Below are 5,553 nucleotides of genomic sequence, written 5' to 3' on the forward strand. Positions count from 1 at the left end.
ACTTACAAAATGAAAGTTATGACTAAAATTGTCGGGATATGTCAACAATTCATTAACCGAACATATGAACAAAAACTTCACCAACACATTAGACATAGAAATAATACTTAAACAATTTATCTATCACTATCACGTTATAGATCTAAGAGTTAGATTTCCAACGTTTCGAACCACATCTAAATCTGAATCCCGGAACTCAAGTTACGACGAATTGAGTCGCAAAAAGAAACTATGTGCTTTAATGCTCGCCCGACGAGCTAGGGACAAGAAAAGTCAGTAGCGAAATGCTTTCTACTCACTCGACAAAGACCCAGTGAGACTAGTTCGCCTGGGGCTCGCCCGGTGAAGCTGACAAAACGTAGAAACACGATTCTGCACTGTATAACCTCTAAAACCTTCCCAAATTCGACCGCAAACATCCTCAAACGTCCACAAACTTATAGCACATGAATACCACACAATAACATGTTAACTCCTATTAATCTGGCATGTTATACAATTATTTAACTAAAAAAAACTAGAATTATTCATACTTTAAAAATCCTAATCTCGTGACAAAACTCATGTTTATGAATACATAACATACCAAACAATTACCTCAAATAAAATACACGAATTTTACATCAATTTCATCATAAAATCAACAATTATAACATAAACATTAGAATTGAGATTTAGAACACCCAATCCTAAGGAGGTTAAGGGTTCCTCCATCTACCCTTCCATCACACCCATCATTATTGAAATAATTTCCCACCCTTACCTGGATTCCTTGTAAAAATTCAGAAGTGGAACTTTCACTCTCTTCCTCTAGATCACCCTTAGTCTCTTGCCCTAGTCTTCCTTCTCTTTTCTTCAAACTTCTACGTACAATGCAATTCTAATTCCTATTTTCTAATTTCCCTTTTCTCTAGTAACCCTCTTTCTCCCAATATACTTTCCCTATACTACCCTCACCTTAACCTTGTAATTACCACTTTGCCATCAAAATCTCCACACACTCTCTTTTTCTTATTATTTAATTAAACAATCAATTAAATCATTATTTTAATGATCTAAAATAATACTAAATTATTCTAGATAATCATATGGTCACAACCCCTTATTATTCTCCCATCTCAAAGACACATACCCCACCAACCACTTAATTGTTTTTTATCAATAAGTGATTGTTGGATTTTATTCCGTTGCGATTTCGAAGTTTAAATTAAATTTAACTTTCTGAAATCGCTCAGACGCATAAATTTTGTTGATTGACTTCTTATAGAGGGATTCCTATATGAATTCACTTTAAGTTAGCTTAACATAGCCCTAAATTCATTACTTTAGTTTTCGGTTTATTTTACTTGTGAAAATATTGCATAATTTATCGAGTTGTTTTACTTCTCATTGTGTTGTCATTTTAGAGCTTAAATCCAATTTAGCTTTCAGAAATCGTTTGGATGCATAGATTTTGTTGTCCGGCTTCTTATAGTGTGATTCCTACATGAATCCAATTTAAGTTAGCTTAACATAGAGCTAACTTTATTACTTTAGGTTTCATTTTATTTTTGGTACTTTGACTTTCTCTTGGGCTTTCTTACAATAAGCTCTTTGCCTGTTTACAATTATTTTTTACGATTTTGTATTGTTAATCGCTTTATTGTATCCCTCATTCGACAAACTGTACCCTCATTCCCGTAACATGTAATAATTTTATCGCTTTCCTTTATTTTTATTATGTTGGTCGAATGTTAACTCAAGATTAAAATCAACCACTTTCAGAAAAGAACAAAAATATCACTCGATCCAATGTTGAGCCTTTTTACAAAATCAAATTCAAATTGAATTTTGTTAGACGATAGACCTAGATCTATCGGGGTGAATAGATCCCGAGTTAAAATTTGACAAAAAAATTAGTTTGAAAATTTTATGGCACGAGAGCAAGTTACAAATATCTCGGATCAAAAACCGTCTAACCGAACCCGCTATCAAAAAGCTCAGATATGCATATTAAAGGCAACAGTGTGATAATGATTCACAAATCGATCAACAACAATTAATCACAACTAGTTGAATACAAAGTAACACGAATAAGTCTATCTTCATTGATAGTTCACACAAAAATACAAGTGAGACAATTAGTCAAACACTTAATGTGCGACCAATAATGTCTGGTATTCTATGTGATTTTGTTCTTCTAGAAATCCAATCACAACCAAATGGTTGGTGATCTACACAACAATACCAATTTCAAAATGTGTTTAAAATTATGATCCAAACAATATTGATCAAACGATCAATGTATTCTGTAGCGGTAAATTCATGACCATCAAGCTATGGATAAGCTTAAGGTCAATAAAACCAGAGTCGCCATTGCGCTTTTATTGTTTCCAAAGGAAAAGGGAAAAGTACGAACAAAACCCAAAGATAAGAAGTTTTTCAAATCAAAACTAATAAAATGCCAGAGATTACAGGTAAGGGGGTTGGTTACACAAATGGAAGGTGTTAGCACTCAAAGTGTCATAGGTACTCCTAGGGATCCCTTTTTTATGTGTGTATATGTTTTTGGTATAAATGATGTTTGATAACAAATAGAGTGTGGGGATGAGAAAAGAATTCATTGATTATATTTTTGCGTTTGACAAGACCTTCGGTCTTGTGCCTACATACCAACATAAAAATGAGGGATCAAAACCTCGTAGTTCGTGGTAAAAAATTAAAATAAGTTGGTGAATTGCTTTTAACAAAAGTTTAATAAGAAAAGGCGAAAAGGGCCAAAAGTTTGAATGGAGTTGTTAGTTCTTTTTGTCTTTTGAAATTTTAAGTCAATATGATTAAGTTTATTTACAAATCTGATTTAAGAAAGAGTTTAAAAATTCAATGACATGAGGCCAAAGTTTCTAATTATTAAAACAATGTCTAAGTTTAAAATCACAAGCATATAAATATTTTTGAAAAGAGGGAGAGATTTTAAAAACTAAGAAGTGGGAGGAGATGAAGAGGCTATCCTAAGCACAAATTAAAAGTTAAGAGTTGAAAATATTTAACCAATGGGATGCAATCCAACAGACAAGAATGTCATATAGAAACTCATTTTCCTTTGGACTTTAATTAAGCAATGAGCAATATCCAGACATCATGAAGATCAAGGCATCAAATAAAGATGGCCACATCCAAGCAAGCACTTCAATAGCTAACAATCTTAATTGTCTTCCCATGTATCAGATGAAATATTCCTTGATCAACTTAGAACAAAACATCAGACACAAGATCAAAATAACAATTAAGCACAGAGACAGAGTAGCAGATCAACCTAAGAAATCCTCCAGTCTTGTATTAGATGAAGACACGATTCAAAGTAGCTCAATGTCAAGATGTTGGTATTGGCCAAGTCCTTTTAGCACATGGAATGTTGCCTAATCCTAAGTCCAAAAGTTCAAATCAAGTTCAACAGTCCACTAGATTTTTTTAGGGTTTTTGTTGTTATTAGGTATTTTAAGGTCCTAAGACCACAAACAAAATCAAAACACACAAACAATATATACAATCACAACATATGACTCAAATGAGCAAAGTGAAAAGGACATAAACATAAACAAGTTATATGAAATGTAAAATGGCAAGGGACTAAATGTTAAATTGCATAATAGTAAATGACTTGAAAGTAAAGTAATATTAATAAGATTTAGTCAAATGTTAGTCAAAAGTTAGTGGTGTTAGAGGTGATTTTTAATTGATTAAGTCATTCTTTGGAGAACACTCAACCATTCATTCACAAGTATGAATCCTTAAACCAATACATCTTACATGATAAGGGTTCCAACTTAGATAATTCAACAAGTATGCCACTAGCTTCCATGAAAGGAAAAAAGGTCAAGTCTCCATACAATGCCATGAAGAATGGGAGACTTTGGGCCTGTTTGAAATACTTCTCAAAGATTGTTTTTTTAATTTTAAAAACTAAAAATTAAAGAATTTGTTTGATAAACTCTTTTTAAAATAATAATTTTGAAAATTAATTTTGTTTTTCAGTTTTAAAAACTCTTTTTAAAATAATAATTTTGAAAATTAATTTTGTTTTTCAGTTTTAAACACTAAAATTAGAAAACTTGTAAAAGTTGTTTCAGTTTCCAATTTCAGTTTCTTGTTTGGAAAAGGCTAGAAAATGAAAACACGTGGAAAACACCAAATTTTCATAAATGACATTTTGGTGATATTTTGATTTCTTATTTTTAACTTCAGAATGATTAATGTTTTGATTTCATATTTTTAACTTCAGAATATTAATGATTAATACGGTTAGAATTTCCGCACGTAATGTCCACATGTAATGTTTTGTATAATAAAATTATAACTAATAAATATGAGAGTGTTATTATTTTATTTTCATCCACTTAAATTTTTTTTCTTTCTAAAGAGCCAAAACGCTTACCTCTTCTCGTTAATATATATATATATATATATATATATATATATATATATATATAAAACTAATTTTATAAAATAATATTACGGTATATTTTAATTTGATTAAAAAGTTTTACATATTAAATACATATAAATTATATATGTCTAAAATACGTATAGCAGCAGGTCCGGTCCTATGCAAGTGCTGTAGCACAGAACCCCAAACTTTAGAAGACCCCAAATTTTAAACTTTTCAATTTATTTTATAAATAAATAAAATATTAGTAAAAAACTCTATAATTAAAAAAAATGTATGATAAAAATCAATACATACAAAAATCAAGATTGAACAAAATTCAAAATAATTATAATTAAATTTATTTTTAACTAATACATAATTGTATTTATATTTTTTTTATTATTATAATTATATATATTTTTTAATTTGGACATATCTTTGAAATTCGAACGGGGCCTTCGAAATGATCGGGTCGGCCCTATATAGCAGTAATCAAATTCTTCAACTTCTAAAAGCTTTGTTTGGAGAAAACTTCCTTTCTTTTAAATCTTGTCAACGATAATACCAATTTAGAGAATCTCATAATGAACCTACGATAATAGCCTGCCAAATTCAAGAAACTTCGAACGTCAGAAGCATTCTTTGGTCGTTTCCAATTTACCACACCTTCCACTTTTGACGGATCTACGCTTATGCCTCCTTCAGATATTTATGTCGAATATTGATATATGTTAGAGTACTTTGATAATAAAATATTGTGTGAACAAGTTATTAATTCAACTCTGAAAAAAATTAAATTATATATTTAATTATAAGAAGTTTCTATCTCGATTTTATTTAATAATAAAATTGTACATTTGTATATTTAAATATGATTCACTAAAATTATAATTTCTAACTAATAAAATTATTTATTATTTTATATTAGTTTAAAAACAATTTTTAAAAATTGGATTATCAAATAGGGTTTTTATTTTCTTATCTTTAAAACTGTTTTTAAAACTAATATATCAAATGAGTGTTTTTATTTTCTTATTTTTAAAACAATTTTGAAAAACTACATTACCAAACAAGTAGTTCTTTTCTTACAAACACTTTTCTAAAACAATTTTATAAAATATATTTTAAAAAGTAAAAAGCAAAAT

The sequence above is a fragment of the Lathyrus oleraceus genome, chromosome 1, assembly GCF_024323335.1.
Source record: "Lathyrus oleraceus cultivar Zhongwan6 chromosome 1, CAAS_Psat_ZW6_1.0, whole genome shotgun sequence".
In the NCBI taxonomy this organism is placed as follows: Eukaryota; Viridiplantae; Streptophyta; class Magnoliopsida; order Fabales; family Fabaceae; genus Lathyrus; species Lathyrus oleraceus.